General features: G+C 47.6%; 1 pseudogene; it reads right to left on the reverse strand.

The window, feature by feature from the left end:
* LOC147119806 (uncharacterized) overlaps positions 1-5556 on the reverse strand; it is a 51457-nt pseudogene extending 45901 nt beyond the window's left edge.
* Positions 5557-17657: the final 12101 nt, after the last annotated feature.

Raw genomic sequence — 17657 nt, forward strand, 5'->3', positions numbered from 1 at the left:
ACCGAAATGATGCTTTTGCGAGGCTGTACCTCGGTTTATCACTGATTCCAAACCCAACCGTTTTGAGGTCCTCTGCTTCCTGATGGAGGTGGCCTCTCATGTGGATCCATGTTTTGTTCTGGAGCCTGGAAGGTACGGCCTCCTTGTCTCCCACCTTCAGCTTGGAGCTGATTTGGATACAACCATGGCCACCTTATCCAGACAGAGACAGCCTGACTTTATCTGTTTTTAGCCTCCCTCCAAGCTTTCTTTGTTCAGTACTTAGTGGAGGCCTTGAAACTGACGACCATTCTAGTTGCGAGGAAATCCTAATTTGATCAGCCTTCTCTTTACTTTTAATTGTAATGCCTCTGACAGGTGGCAGTGTGTTTAACTCTCTCCTGATTATTTCAGAGCTGGTTTCTCTATGGAGAATGTGTCGTGGCCTTGATGATTTAAAAAGCTGTCTCACTCTCCTGAGCCACATTAGCCATTTCATGTTGTGCTGCTGTCGATAACTGAGCATGTCTGAGACTCGCTCGTTCACACACACACACACACACACCGGTATCCCAATATCAGGCCACACGTGACATCTGATCCAAGCCATTCTCCAGCTTTCAGGTGATCTGGAGATCTTTGCTCATCTCCCTCTGCATGGTCCCGATGTCTCGGGTAATGGCCAGCCTATCAAATTCAGTTTTCTTCTTGATCAGTACAGGCAATGACACAAACATCTGGAAGAGAAAGCTGATCAATTTCCTGCACTTCCCTAACTTTCACAAGAATTGTCATTAATACCAGATTGTACCCAAGTGATTTATGTCCATTCACCCAAGAACAATGATTGAAGAAAAGTTCCCATTGGGTGGTGTAAATTTCCTGTTTTAATCTATCCTCACTCACTGCCTCTCATTAAATGTTAGTGTTCACCATTTCATTCATGAGCCCCGGTGGAACTTTACTGTCTAATACAATATTATCAGAATATCTTTCAAACATCGATCAAACATTCCCACTTGGCCCAAGTTTGAACCCATTGTGTTTGTTTAATTTTAGTTAACCGAACCTCCTCTTGGACCTTTCATTCCCCAAAATATGCCAGAGAGCGATTCAGTCTGTGAGATGAGGGATGTTAGTTCCCTTTAACACAACCGTCTCCCCCCAGAGACTCCTTTCTGAAGACAGAGTTTGGACAGAACCACACAGACTCGACCTTTTCAAAAATAAAACTAGATTATTCCCGTAAATTTCAGCTAAATTTCCCTTCCCATGTGCTGGAACAGCACCTCTGATCAATTTAAATCGTCAATTTTAATTTCACAAACAAATTATGCCCAGACTTTGTGATTTTACAAAGAAGACAAAAGTAGCAATTGTGTTTGGATACGAGTCATTTATCTTCCCCTTCGAGCAATGTGTTTTGGAAAATAGGATTACACAGGATATACGGCACAGAAACACACCATTCGGCCCAACCAGTCCATACCGGCGTTTATGCTTCACTCGAGCCTCCTCCCGTCTTTCCCCATCTAACTCTATCAGTATAACCCTCTATTCCCTTCTCCCTCATAGGCTTGTCTAGCCTCCCCTTAAATGTATCGATACTATTCGCTTCAACCACTCCCTGTGGTAGCGAGTTCCATATTCTCACCACTCTCTGGGTAAAGAAGATTCTCCTGAATTCCCGATTGGATTTCTTGGTGACTATCTTATATTGATGGGCTCTAGTTATGCTCTTCCCCACAAGTGGAAACACTCTCTCTCTATCTACTCTATCAAAACCTTTCATCATTTTAAAGACCTCTATTAGGTCACCACTCAGCCTTCTTTTTTCAAGAGAAAGGAGACCCAGCCTGTCCATCCTTTCCTGATAGGTATACCCTCTCATTTCTGGTATCATCCTTGTAAATCTTCTCTGCACCCTCTCCAGTGCCTCTATATCCTTTTTATAATATGGTGACCAGAATTGTATGCAGTGCTCCAAGTGTGGTCTAACCAAGGTTCGATACAAGTTTAGCATAACTTCACTACTTTTCCAGTCTATAACAATTCAATTCTATAACAATCGATCCCAATAATTTAATCCAATAGGTTAAAGTCTGAAGTCCAATTTTGTCAGCACACTGCGACATTCGATGTCTGCAGATAACGGGAGATAAATTCTTAAAACTGTTGGATCTCTTGCTATGCCATCAACCTCTTATCAAACTGCATCTGGCATTGCCTAATATGGTCGTCTCTGGCTACTGCACAGTCCAGAGACACAAGTCTGCATTTTCTTCAACACACATCAACAACATTAGAAGCAGGTAAAACACTGTGGCCTTCCTGGGGCAGCACAAACCACTAGTCTCCAGACTTTTCTTATCCCAACATCATATTTCTGATCGAAACATTCTGTGATGAAAATATCCAGGGCCAGTTGGTTGCAAACACCAGCTGTTGCTCAGTGAAATCTCTCTCTCTCTCTAATGATACCAACCACATTTTCCCCGATATCGAATTAACTAAACATGAACACTTTTCAGAAGCTGAATTAACCGAGATCCATCTGCCAACACCCCTCTGTTTACTTGTACGTATTTTTTTAAATACACTTGCTGAGTGAATTCAAATTGAAATTGAAAGCAGGTTTGCAGGCGTGATGCTCTATTCACACATCGAAGGTGAGAGAGATGCTGTGGGACACACGCTAAGTCCAGTAGCTGAAAGTGATTAACAGACTGGGTTTTGTGTTCAGTGAACCCGGGCATGTTACCGAGACCTTCCCTGGATACCAAGGCTAGGAGAGGCACTCGGGAAGGTATGGGGAGCTGGGACTTGTCCATGAGAGTAATCGACGATATGAGAACTGAAATAATCTCGAGTTAGAAAGGAGAAAAAGGCCCAAAGATGGAGCAGTCAGTAACAGGACATCAATTAGTCTTCTCTTAGCTTGAAAACATCAAATATCGACACACTATTATTTGAAATATCAAAATATTAAACTCCAGCCCAGTTATAGGGGTTATTAACATCATCAGAAACAAACCCCAACTGTCAGTGTGAACACGATTCAGTCCGGGATGTGATTAACAGTACCATTAACAGCAGAATCCAACCACTGCAGTTACTTGTGAACTCGCTGGTGTTTCAGTAGGTCGGATGACTGAGTGAATCCCTTCCCACACTCAGTGCAGGTGAACGGTCTCTCCCCGGTGTGAACACGCTGGTGTTTCAGCAGGTTGGATGACTGAGTGAATCCCTTCCCACACACGGAGCAGGTGAACGGTCTCTCCCCAGTGTGAACTCGCTGGTGTTTCAGAAGGTGGGATGAACAAGTGAATCCCTTCCCACACTCAGTGCAGGTGAACGGCCTCTCCCCAGTATGAACTCGCTGGTGTGTCAGCAGGATGGATGACTGAGTGAATCCCTTCCCACACACAGAGCAGGTGAACGGCCTCTCCCCAGTGTGAACTCGCTGGTGTGTCAGCAGGTGGGATGACCGGATGAATCCCTTCCCACACACGGAGCAGGTGAATGGCCTCTCCCCGGTGTGAACTCGATGGTGAATTAGAAGATGGGATGAACAAGTGAATTCTTTCCCACACACGGAGCAGGTGAACGCCCTCTCCCCAGTGTGAACTCGCTGGTGTCTCAGCAGGTGGGATGAAGTAGTGAATCCCTTCCCACACTCTGAGCAGGTGAACGGCCTCTCCCCGGTGTGACTGCGCCGATGAATTTCCAGCTCACATGGGTAACTGAATCCCTTCCCACAGTCCCCACATTTCCACGGTTTCTCCGTGGTGCAGTTGTCTTTGTGTCTCTCCAGGTTGGACGATCGGTTGAAGCCTCGTCCACACACAGACCTCATGCACGGTTTCTCCCCGCTGTGAATGGTGCGATGTTTTTTCAGGCTGTGTAACTGGTTAAAGCTCTTTCCACTGTCAGTGCACTGGAACACTCTCACTCGGGTGTGTGTCTCGGTGCTTTTCCAGTCACACAGGAATCGAGTGACTCTGTCAGATCTTGGCGTGCTGTTTGGTTTGAGTTTCCAGTCTGCAAATCCTCCCCTTCTAATACCCTGTAAAAGGAGTTTACAAAAGTCATCACTGTAAATACAGGATAGAAATTCAGAACAGACAATTCCACTTTTTATGGAACATTCTTTCCTCTCTTGTTCCTCTAAAGCTGTAAATCCCGGTCCCACACATTGTCCCTCCTCCCTGTACTGAAATCCAAACCCATCGCACATCTCAAGACAGTTTTCCCTCTGCTGCCAGTTTTCTGTGTTATTCGTTCATGGATTTTGGGGGTCGCTGGCAAGGCCAGCATTTATTGGCCATCTCTAATTGGTGGTGAGCCACCTTCTTGAGCTGCTTCAATCTGTGTGGTGAAGGTACTCCCACAGTGCTGTTAGGGAGGGAGTTTGAGGATTTTGACCCAGCGATGATGAACATCCCCACTTCTGACCTTATGATGTAGGGAAGGTCATTGATGGAGAAGCTGAGGTTGGTTCAGATAGGATATGGGCCTGATGAACTGCAGGTTCTCATTCGGGGCTAGCGGTCTACACCAAGTGTTTATGAAGCTCACCCGCCAGGTGTGTTACCTCCCTGCGCCCCACTGATTCGTAATCGGTGTAAAATTGCAACTCCGACCTATCTCTGCTTGTCGTACTCACCCGGCTCTGATCACAGAGACACTGCGCATGCTCCAAATACAGGCGGGCACTGTACCTGCTCACTGGGCTCCTCAGTGTGAATAGGGCAAATTCTCCCCTGCGGGGCATGCTGGGGAACATTGAAAGCCTGGAGCTGTGATGATTGACCTCCAACCACAACAACCATCTTCCTTTGTGCTAGATATGACTCCACCCATTGGAGAGTTTCCCCTCCTATTTCCAGTTTTACTGGGGCTCCTTGATGCCACCCTCGGTCAATTTCTCCCCGAACTCTGACTTTGTTCAGTTCTACACCCACTGGTTCCCCTCCCTCTCCTCCCCTAAAGGTGCTGACTCTGGCTGGGTTCAGTTCTACACTCACTGGTTCTCCTCCCACTCCTCCCCTGAAGGTGCTGACTCTGGCTGGGTTAAGTTCTACACTCACTGGTTCCCCTCCCTCTCCTCCCCTGAAGGTGCTGACTCTGGCTGGGTTCAGTTCACTCATTGGGACCCTGAAGCCCCGCCCACTAATGCGTCCTTTACAAAGATGGCTACGCATGCGCTCTACCTTTCGATGAAGCAACGTGTCGGTGCACAAAACCTCAGCTTTTCTTTGCAAAGATGGCGGCCGTTAGCCTGGGCCTGTTCCCAGGAAAAAGCCTCCGAGCTGCAATCGCGGAACCTGTAAGTTCTCATTCGGAGCTGGCGGCCTACACCAAGTGTTTATGAAGCTCACCCTCCGGGTGTGTTACCTCCCTGCGCCCCGCCGATTCGTAATCGGCGTAAAATTGCGACTCCAATCGATCTCTGCTTGTCGTACTCACCCGGCTCTGGTCACAATGACACTGCGCATGCTCCAAATACAGGCGGGTGCTACGCCTGCGCACTGGGCTCCTCCAGTGTAAATAGGCACAGTCTCCCCCGCCGGGCATGCTGGGGAACATTGAAAGCCCCAAACAGGGAATAGAGAATGATTTTCTGTGACCCCATTGAGAGAGAATTCATCAATAATTCACACAGGAGCCCAAGTGCACGGGCACTCTGCCATGGTTCAGTCCTGGATGTGATTAAGAATAGAATCCAAATCCCTGCAGTCACATGTGAACTCACTGGAGGTGGGGTGAATTTCTTCCCCCACACAGGATATTGAAACAACCTCTCTCCAGTAACAATGCGCTGATCGTGCATCAGCTGCTTTGAACTTTGAAAGCTTTTCTCACAGTCAGAGTGTTTAAAGCAACTGTTCTCAATGTGGACTCTGGAATGTCAACAGTTGGGACAACAGAATGAATCCTTTCCCACACGTGAAGTATCTAAATGGTCTCTCTCCGGTGTGACTGTGCTGGTGTGTCAGTAAATGGGATGATCGATTGACTCCCTTTCCACATACTGAATGGATTCTCCCCTTTATGAACATATTTGTGTGCTAATAGGTGAGATAAGCTACTGAATCTCTTTCCACATTCAGCTGGTGAACGGCCTCTTCTTGTTGTGACTGTATCCATGAGTTTCCACCACAGATGGGCGACTGCATTCATTCCCACAATCCCATATTTACACTGTTGACTCAGGCGCATGAGTTTCACAGGCTAGATGATTGTTTGAAGGTGGGTTCATGCCACACAAGTGCCAGGCAATGACTATCTCCAACAAGCGAGAGTCTTACCACCGCCCCTTGACATTCAACGGCATTACCATCGCCAAATCCCCACCATCAACATCCCGGGGGTCACCATTCACCAGAAACTTAACTGGACCAGCCACATAAATACTGTGGCAATAAGAGCAGGCCAGAGGCTGGGAATTCTGCGGCGGGTGGCTCACCTCCTGACTCCGCAAAGCCTTTCCACCATCTACAAGGCACAAGTCAGGAGTGTGATGGAATACTCTCCACTTGCCTGGATGAGTGCAGCTCCAACAACACTCAAGAAGCTCGACACCATCCAGGACAATGCAGCCCGCTTGCTTGGCACCCCAGCCACCACCTTAAACATTCACTCCCTCCACCACCAGTGTACCGTGGCTGCAGTGTGTACCATCTACAAGATGCACTGCAGCAACTCACCAAGGCTTCTTTGGCAGCACCTCCCAAATCTGTGACCTCTACCACCTAGAAGGACAAGGGCAGCAGGTGCATGGGAATTCAACCACCTCCAAGTTCCCCTCCAGGTCACACACCATCCCAACTTAAAAGAATATCGCTCATCCTTCATCATCGTTGGGTCCAAATCCTGGAACTCCCTCCCTAACAGCACTGTGGGAGTACCTTCACCACATGGACTGCAGCGGTTCAAGAAGGCAGCTCACCACCACCTTCTCAATGGCAATGAGGGATGGGCAATAAATGCTGGCCTTGCCAGTGATGCCCATATCCCATAAACAAATTTTAAAAAATACACAGAACACTTGTGCTGTTTCTCCCCACTGTGATTGGTGTTTTTCCTTCTATATCCAAAGGCCAATGATATTCAGGTCCTGATGAAACTGGTCAATCTGTCAGATCTTGAGGTGATATTTTGTTTGAGTTTCCATCAGCAGATCCTCCCCTACTGACACTCTGAAATGGTGTTTACAAATGTTGTTACTTTAAGTGCAGGATAGAAGGTCAGAACAGACAATTCTAGTTTCTATAGAACGTTCTGACCCCTCCTGTCCCTCCTAAGCTATACATTCCCCATTCTACACACTCTGCCTCCATCCTAACTGTCTAAACTCAACATTTATTACACTGTCTGGGATTTTGTTTCTCCCCTTCTCTCCAGAAGGTGCTGAATCTGGCTGGGTGCAATTCCACAGGCATTAGTTAACCTCCAGTGCCTCACCATCAGCCAACTCAGTGAGTGTCAGCAGCATTTCCACGGTGGTATCACAGCCGAGTCAAATCCTGCCCTCAATTAACATCCATACACATCCGAGTTGATGTGACTGGATCTCCATCAAGAGCAGGGCAGTGGCTGATTTTTACACTGATTTGGCCCAGTGGTACTTGTTATGTCCGTGTATAATCAGACACAGACTGCGGAGAACGGTAGAAACGATGTTTACTCACCGTAGCTCAGACTGCAACTGAACTGTACAGATTACTACTCAGCATTATATACAGGTGTGGTCACTGCCGGTACTACAGTATACATGAGCTGTACAAAGTAGTTCCCCCCTTAAAGGTACATACATTACAATTCCTCCCCTTTTAGATTAACAGTACCATAACACTCATTTAACAATTAAATATCAAACTAATTACAATTAACACTTTTAACATGTAACATTAGCTGAAAATAGTCTATTTATAAATTCAGTCTTTGGGGAGGCTTCCTGATCCTTTCTGGATAGTGCCTTTCCCGAGTGTCTTGCTCTTGGTGCGGAGGCGATTCTGGCCCCCTGTCGTCGGTTGGTTCATCAGCTTCCGATGCTACTGTTTCTGGGGTAGATGCGACATGTACGTCGGGTTCATCACCAGGTACGTATGGGCGAGGCATGGGGTTGACTTGTTCCTGTGACTCTAGTATCTGGTCAGCATGGCGTCTCACGATGCTCTCCCCAATGTCCACTGTGTACATTAGTGGGCCCTGCCGTGTGCATATCGTTCCTGGCTGCCATTTTTCTGTTCGGTAGTCGCGGGCCAAGACTGTTTGCCCTACATTGAAGCTCCTTGTTGGCTTCTCGTGGATGTGCTGGAATTGCTTACTCTCAACATCTCTTCATACGTTTAGTCTGAGCAATTCCAGGCAAGATCTTAACCTTCGGTTAAAGAACATCATGGCTGGGGCCTGGTTGGTGACTGCATGTGTCGCATTCCGGTAGGTGAACAGGAAATTGTCCACCTCATGCTGCAGCGGAATGTTGTCATTGTACATAGCCTTTATTGCCTTCTTAAAGGTTTGTACGAACCTCTCAGCCAATCCATTTGTGGCTGGATGATACGGGGCGGATGTGTAATGCCTTACCCATTCCTTTTCAAGAACCTCCGGAACTCTTCGGACACAAACTGTGGTCCGTTGTTGGAGCAAATCTGTTCTGGCAAGCCATTCCTGGCAAAAATGGTCCGTAGGACTGCAATAGTTTTCTCCGTGGTGGTGGAGGACATTTTGATGACCTCAGGCCATTTCGAGTGCGCATCCACGGCTATTAAAAACATTGAGTCCATGAATGGACCAGCAAAATCAATATGCACCCGTTGCCATGGAGATGAGGGCCACTCCCATGGGTGTAGAGGGGCCTGTGGTGGTGCATTTTGGACTCTCTGGCATCCTGAGCAGCTCTTGGTCAGGTCCTCAATTTGTTTATCGATTCCCGGCCACCACACATAAGCCCTGGCTAGGCTTTTCATTTTTACCCCTCCCAGATGACCCTCATGAAGCTCATTGAGCACTCTATCCCTTAACTTGGGTGGAATTACCACTCGGGATCCACACATCAAGGTCCCCCGGCACACTGACAGCTGTTCTCTCCTTGTAGAGAATGCTGGCAACAGTGAGTCGCCATGTGCTGGCCATCCCTTCACCATCAAATCATATACCCGAGAGAGTGTCGGGTCATTTCGGGTTTCCTTTTCGATACAAGCGTTAGTTACCGGTAGGTATTCAACTACAGTTGAATGGAATATTTCGACAGGATCTACTGCTGGTGCTTCCTCCGCAGTAGGCAGTGGCAGGCGTGATAGCCCATCAGCATTTCCATGCTGTTTCGTGCCCTTATATTCAATCTCATAGTGGTGCGCCCCTGGAAAAAGTGACCATCTTTGTAGTCGTTGCGCAGTCATCACCAGAACGCCCTTCTTCGGATTAAAAATGGAGACAAGAGGCTGGTGATCAGTCAGCAAGGTGAATTTCTGCCCGTGCAGATAGTGATTGAACTTTTTCACTCCCCACACTAGGCTGAGGGCCTCCCTGTCAATCTGGGCGCAGTTACGCTCGGCTGAGGTTAGTGATCGTGACGCAAAGGCTATTGGCCTCTCTGAGCCATCCGAGAATTTGTGCGACAGCACCGCTCCAATGCCGTAGGGTGACGCATCACATGCCAACCAAATTGGTAATGCTGGGTTGTAATGGGCCAATACCTCTTTCGATGTGATTAGTGTTTTGTGTTCTGGAATGCTCATCTACATTCGTCACTCCACTTCCATGGCACCCCAGTTTGCAGTAGGGTGTTCAGTGGGTGTAGTATTGTAGACAAATTTGGCAAGAACTTATGGTAGTAGTTTACCAGCCCGAGGAACGACCTCAGTTGTGACACATTTTCCGGTGCTGGAGCCTTGACTACTGCCTCAATCTTCTCTGGGGACTTATGTAACCCCTCTTTATCGATAACGTGGCCACAATACGGGATTTGTTTTCTAAAAAACTCGCATTTGGGGCCGTTGGCTCGGAGCCCATATTCCTGCAATCTAGTGAGCACCTGCTCCAGGTTGGCAAGGTGATCACTGTCATTTTAGCCCGTGACCAGGATGTCGTCCAAATAACACTGGGTCCCTGGGATCCCTTGCAGGACTTGTTCCATTGCCCTCTGCCAAATAGCCGGAGCTGATGCTACCCCGAATACCAGCCGGTTGTATTGGTAGAGACCTTTATGAGTGTTGATTGTGAGGTATTTTTTTGATGATTCTTCTACCTCCATTTTCAGATACGCCTGGGCCAGATCAATCTTAGTGAAGCGTTTCCCTCCAGATAGCGAGGCGAAAATATCTTCAATCCGCGGAAGTGGGTATTGTGCGGTGTGAAGGACCGGGTTCACTGTTACCTTAAAGTCCCCACAGATGTGAACCTTCTTTGGTTCCCCAGACGTGCTGCTCAACGACTTTTTCATCACAGGGACGATGGGTGTAGCCCACTCGCTACAGTCTACCTTGGACAGTACACCTGAACATTCCAGACTCTCCAGCTCTGTTTCGACGGCTGGGCGGATCGCATAAGGCACCGGTCTGGCCTTAAATAATTTGGGGCTTGCATTTTCTTCCATTTTCATCGTCGCTGTCATGCCTTTTAGTGTTCCGAGTTCTTGCTGGAACACTTCTTTCATGTCAGTTAGGATCTTTGACGGTCGCCCAGGTGTGACGTTGTCATCCTTTTTGTCAGCCACAGTCAGTGCCTGTATGGAATACCAATCCAGTTGTATTTCTGGATCCATTCACGTCCCAGTAATGGTGGTCATCCATCTTGCAATACATACAGGTCTAGTTTTGGTGTTTCCTTACCGTTATATATAACGGTCACCCTTATTTTTCCTTTGGGGTAGACTTTTTGCCCCGTGTACGTCTTAAAAATAATTTTTGTGTCTCTCAAGGGTATGTGTGAGAATAGCCGCTTGTAGTCCCGTTGGTTTATGACTGTTAGGGCTGATCCTGTGTCCAATTCCATCTTTACCTGGACTCCTGCTATCTTGAGAGTGACCCAAATGGTTCGGTGATCCTCTGTTGTGATCACATTATGTAGTTTCAGACAACTCAGTTCCCTGCTTTCGGAGTCGTTATCACTCTTTTGTTCGTCTGAACTATTCTCCGTCATCTTATGTACCTTCTGGTACTTTCCTTTGGTAGGTTTCTTATTGCTGGTTTTCTTTCCCGACCTGCAGACTCGTGCTATGTGTTCTACTTTTCCACACTGTCTGCACACTTTGTCTTTGAACCAGCAATCATTCTGGTCGTGTGTTGTTCTGCCGCAACGATAGCACTTCTCTGTTCCGTATGACATTTCGTTTGTGCCATATTCTTGCGGTCTCTGTTGTATCTCTGCAGCGCCCCGTGCTGCTGCTTCATATGATACTGCAATGCTGAAACCTTTTCCAGCGTAAGGTCCTTTTCAGATAAAAGCCGTTTCTGGGTTCCTTCACTTTGAAGCCCACACACAAACTTGTCCCTTAAGGTATCTGCCAGTCCCGCTCCAAACTGGCAATTTTTCGATAGTTTGCGCAGTTCTGTTAAATAATCAGCATTGCTTTCATCCTTATGCTGGTTCCGTTTGTGAAACTTGAATCTTTCTGCTATCAGCAGCGATGTGGGGTTTAAATGTTCCTTTAGTATCGTTACTATGTCTTCAAAACTCTTTTCCATTGGCTTCGTTGGGGTTACTAGATTTCACAGTAAACCATACATCTTTGCACCCATTAAATTCAACAATACCGACGCTTTCTTGTCATCTGACACCCCATTTGCCTTGCAGTACACCTCTATTCGTTCGACATATGTAGTCCAATCTTCGACTTCATTGTCAAATGCGGTGATACTGCCACTCTTCGGCATTTTGGGTGTGGTTTAAAATGGCATCTCCCAAAGGCTTAAAATGGCGTCTCCCGCGCTTTCCTTCCTTCCCCGCTGCTGCCGACGCCGCTCCCGGCGGTTCTCGTGGCAATGGCGGTGCCCTGTAGGTTTTGCGCGCTTCTCTCTCCCTCTCTCCGACGCTGCTCGGCCCCTGAACACCGGCTGCACCCTGTGCGCTCCGCCCTCTCTCTCTCCCCCCCCCGTCGACGCTGCTCGGCCCTTTGCTGTGCCGCTCGGTCGGGCTCTAGCCCGCCGCTGTCCGGGATGGGTCTGCGCACTACCTGTTGCCAGCCCGTTTCGCTGGACCACCTTGACGGGAAAGCCAAGGCTGGCTCTCGACAGCCTCCCCCGCAATTCTCGAGTCTCTGCTGGATGACTGGGCGGTTGCCCGTGGTCGACGCCCGAGTCTCTGGCCTTGACCTCCAATCCACTGATCTCCAGGAACGAATCCCCGGGAGGAGATGCAGAGTTGCAGGTAGGTTCGAACCTGCCTCGTCGCCAATGTTACGTCCGTGTATAATCAGACAGACTGCGGAGAACGGTACAAACGATGTTTACTCAACGTGGCTAAGACTGCAACTGAACTGTACAGATTACTACTCAGCATTATATACAGGTGTGGTCACTGCCGGTACTACAGTATACATGAGCTGTACAAAGTAGTTCCCCTCTTAAAGGTACATACATTACAGTACTGAGGCCAATTATATCCCCTGAACTGCTGCCGTTGCCGAGATCAACTAACAGCCCAGATCAAGGACTGCACTTTGGACCTTCCCAGTCAGCAGTGCAGTGTTTTTAAAGCGGGGGTGGTGGTGGGGCGGGGCGAATGTGGAGGTGGGAAGGGTTAGAAGAGAATATTTTGAAAGAAATGTTACTCCACCTTTAATTGAAACCATTGTCATGTTGCAAAATTCTGAAGACTTTCAATATTAAGCAAACAATTAAAATGGATCATCAAAAATAGTGAGACATTTTAGAAAGGCTCAAGTCACTGAAACAGACAGGTTTACAATCACTGCACAGTACAGGAGGGAGCAACTGTTAATGGAAGCTCTGTTAGTGAAGTCCGCCGACAATCCAAAGATAAACGGGGCTGTCCCATTAAATATAAATATGCAGAGAAAGGGGAGTCACTGTCCCTTTAAATATCTGTCCCATTCCCCCAGGCAGTGGGAGGAGGAACTGTACGTGGTCTCTTTATAACCTAGCCCAGTTGGCGATGTGTAGGGACCTGCTCTGTGTGGAGGCAGGGCCTCGGGAAACCACTCTATGTGCAGACTACTTACACTGAGACACCAAATCCAGGGACTACTTACACTGTGACACCAAATGAAAAAGGATGCGTCTAGTTACACCCGTGTTGTCAATAGTTCTTTCTATCCCAGCCCCTAATCCAAACCCGTTAATAGAAGTTCTGTTAGCCGAGACCTCTGACACTCCAAGACAAAGAAGACTGTCCCTTTAAATATAAATATGCAGAAAAAGGGGAGTCACTGTCCTTTTAAATATCTGCCCCATTCCCCCAGGCAGTGGAAGGAGGAACAGCATGCGGTCTCTTTATATCCTGACCCAGCAGCCTCCGCTGGATAGGCTGCCACATATAGGAACCCCCTCTGTGTGGGGATCACTTACATTGAGACATCAAATCCAGGGACCACTTACACTGTGGCTCCAAATCCAAGCACCACTTACACTGAGACACGAAATCCAGGGACCACTTACAGTGTGACATGAAATCCAGGGACCACTTACCCCCAAGACACCAAATCCAGGGACCACTTACACTGTTACACCAATTCCAGTGAGTACTTACACCGTGACACGAGGTCCAGGGACCACTTACAGTGTGACACCAAATCCAAGGCCCAGTTACACTGTGACACCAAATCTTAGGACCACTTACACTATGACACCAAATGTGGGGACCACTTACACTGTGACACTAAATCCAGGGAGTATTTGCACTGTGACAACAATTCCAGGGACCACTTACACAGAGACACCAAATCCAGGGCTGACTTACAGTGTGACACGAAATCCAGGGATGACTTACACCAAGACACCAATTCCAGGGAGCACTTCCATTGTGACACCAGATCCAGGGACCACTTACACTGTGACACCAAATCCAAGGACAATTTACACTGACATCAAATGCAGGGACCATTTACACCGTGATACCTAATCCAGGGAGTATTTGCACTGTGACACCAATTCCAAGGTCCACTCACAATGTGACACCAAAGCTGGGGACCACTTACTCTGAGACACCGAATCGAGAGACCACTTACACTGTGCCATCAAATCTGGGGAACACTTACAGTGTGACACCAAATCCAGGGACCACTTACGCTGTGACACCGAATCCAGGGCTCATTTACACTGAGTCTATAAATGGGAATCAGGGAGCCTCAGTATGGGGACTGGTCATGGTGGTGAAACCAGCTCCACTGAGGGCAGGTAATGGATGAAGATATGATGTTGGAATCAGATGGTAACTGGTGGGGCCTGGTGACAGGTTATTGTCAGAAGCCCTTTTCAGGCAGGCCGAAGATTGGATGTAAGCAGCACAACACCTGGATTTGCCTTTTCTTGTTCCCAAGTCTAATGACTCTGATGTCTTTTTCTGTGTCAAATGTAGAGATCTGAAAGAAGAAAGGAAATCAGGCTCGGGCCAGAAAGAAGGTTCTTTGAATGAACAATTCATGAGGCTGTTTTCTGACTCATCTGCGTGAGGTTAAAACACCATGAAATGAAAGAGAACATGTCTAGTGACACTGGCGTTGTCAATAGTGGTTTCTATCCCTAATCACAGTCTCATAGCCTAACATCCTAACCCGAACCCCAGCCCCTAAACCCTAATGAAGGATTATTGACAGGGATCACTGGAGGAGCAAAAGACGTGATAAAGGAAGTATTTGAAACAATAATCTTGAATAAAGAAATAGTGCGCAGTATGTCAGTAACAAGAGATTGAACCAACGAGACCATCAAAATCAGCAATGACAATTACAAAGATCAGAACGTTTCAAAGGCGATCGCATGCAGTAGGTGTGGAGGAGTTTTTACTAAATCAGATCCAAAAAGTGTTAAATGATACAGAAAATAACGGATTGCAAATCTTATACAAGACAGTTCTATAAAAGGGTGGTTCAAAGGAATTTTAGATGAGTGTACTCTTTTTTGAGCAACCCTTAAACAAATAAATTGTAACTTAACAAAAATACATTAAATTAAAATTAATAAATTAAATTAAAATTTCATTGGCCGGGCTGATGATGCACTCTAGTCCCCGCAGCACCCGCGGTCGCGGAAGGCCTCAAGCATGCTGGTGGACACCGCGTGCTCCATCTCCAGAGCCACCTGGGCACGAACATGGCCGCAGAAGAGAGACAGGCAATCGGGCTAAACAACCCCCTCGACCGCCCACTGCCTGGACCAGTTGATGGACACTTTGGCCAGGCCTTAAGATGAGTGTACTCTTCTTAGTGGGGTGATTAAACAAATTGTCTGTAACCTAATAAAACTTTAAATAAAACTTAACAAATTAAATTAAGATTTTGTTGGCCAGGGTGATGATGCACTCCAGTGCCCGCGGTGCCCACCGATCACAGAAGGCCTCAAGCGTGCCGGCGGACACCACGTGCTCCATCTCCAGGGCCACTTCAGATAAGTGTAAAGTGAGACACTGCAGTTCAGTCTATGACACCCGGGAGCCATGTACTCAAACAGGACAAGCTAAAAACGAATCATATATTCGATACACTGTCAGTTTGAAACAAAGCTGATTTATTCAATATTTAAACAGAATATCAATCTCAAACCCAGGTATAGGGGATAGGAAGATCAGCAGAAACAAACTCGAACTGTCAGAATGAACATGGGTCAGTGCTCAATGCAATCGCAGTAAATCCTGTTCTATTCACCAATGCAGCCTTTCAATGCCGGGGGTTTTACCCAGCATTCCCCACGAGGAGAATGTGCCGCACCCAGACTACAGGAGCCCAGCGCGCAGGCGCGGGCTCGCCATGGGCTGGAGCATGAGCAGTGTAATCGTCGAGTAGAGAGAATACGTTTTGAGCACCTGATAAATCGGTAAAAAGAGCGGGAGTAATGGACCGGCGGATGGGCGGACAGGCTTCATAAACAACTGGTGTAGGCCATCAGCCCCGATAATAAGCTGAAGGTCCCGCGGAAGCAGCTTCTGGGCTTTTCCTGGTCACAAGCCCAAGACAATGGCCGCCATCTTTGTGCAGGAAGGCGGGAGCATCAGTGCGCCGCCACCTTGATTCAGTGAGTAGCAAAACGCATGCGCGGACATCTTGGCACCAGAACAAAAAATGGGCGGGGCTTCAGTGTCTGTTCCCAACCAGGTCCTGGAGCCCGGGAAAGTAAATCATTCACTCAGTTATTTGATTCAGACTCTCCACACTTCAGAATTCTCAGCATCTCCCTTCAAGGCGCTGGTAAAAGCAGAGCATATGGTTAACATTCCACACAATTGTAATAGAATGCTGAGGAGCTTTTCCCCTTAGTAGAGGGGTCAATAACTAGGGGGCATAGATTCAAGGTAAAGGGCGGGAGGTTTAGAGGGGATTTGAGAAAGAACTTTTTCACCCAGAGGGTGGTTGGAGTCTGGAACTCACTGCCTGAAAGGGTTGTGGAGGCAGAAACCCTCGCAACATTTAAGAAGCATTTGGATGAGCATTTGAAATGCCATAGCATACAAGGCTACGGGCCAAATGCTGGAATATGGGATTAGATTAGACAGGGCTTGATGGCCGGCATGGACACGATGGGCCGAAGGGCCTCTATCCGTGCTGTATTACTCTATGACTCTATGACTCTATAAGAGCCCCAGAGCTGGGCATCTCAATTCAATTTTATTTGTCATATATATGCAGCAGACGTGTGTACTGCACAATGAAATGTTGATTTTTACGAGGCCTCCCAACATTGGAATAAATATGGCATAACAATGATAAAAATACTAATAGAAATACAGTAATAATAAACAAAACAACAGTAATAAATAATAATAAATAATACATTGGTGAGTCTTATGGCCTGGGGGTAGAAGCTGTTTCGAAACCTGCTGGTACGAGACCGTATGCTTCGGTACCTCTTACCGGACGGGAGCAAGGTGAATAGATTGTGGCTGGGGTGGCTCACGTCTTTGATGATTCTCAGGGCCTTCCCCCGGCTCCTCTCGGGGTAGATATCCTGCACAGCAGGTAGTTTAATTCCTATAGTATGTTGTGCAGCTTTCACCACCATCTGTAGAGCCTTGCGGCCTGTGGCGGTGCAGTTGCCATACCAGGTAGTGATGCAGCCGGACAGGATACTCTCGATGGTGCACCGGTAGAAGTTGGTGAGAATCTGGGGGGCCATTCCAAATGTACAGTCCCAGGATAGGAAGCCCCATGTACAGTCCCAGGGTTGGAATCCCAATGTACAGTCCCAGGGTTGGAAGCCCCACCTACAGTCGAAGGGCTGGAATCACCATGTGCATTCCCAATGTTGGAATCACCATGTACAGTCCCAGGGTTGGAATCCCCATGTACAGTCACAGGGTTGGAATCCCCTTGTACAGTCCCAGGGCTGGAATCGCCTTGTACAGTTCCAGGGCTGGAATTCCGCATGTACAGTACCAGGGCTGGAATTCCCATGTACTGTCCCAGGGTTCGAATCCCCGTGTACAGTCCCAGGGTTAGAATTCCTGTGTACAGTCCCAGGGTTAGGATTCCCGTGTACAGTCCCAGGGTTAGCATTCCC

The sequence above is a fragment of the Somniosus microcephalus genome, chromosome 4 (genome assembly GCF_052327205.1).
Source record: "Somniosus microcephalus isolate GS21.2 chromosome 4, FLI_Smic_1.0, whole genome shotgun sequence".
NCBI lineage: Eukaryota > Metazoa > Chordata > Chondrichthyes > Squaliformes > Somniosidae > Somniosus > Somniosus microcephalus.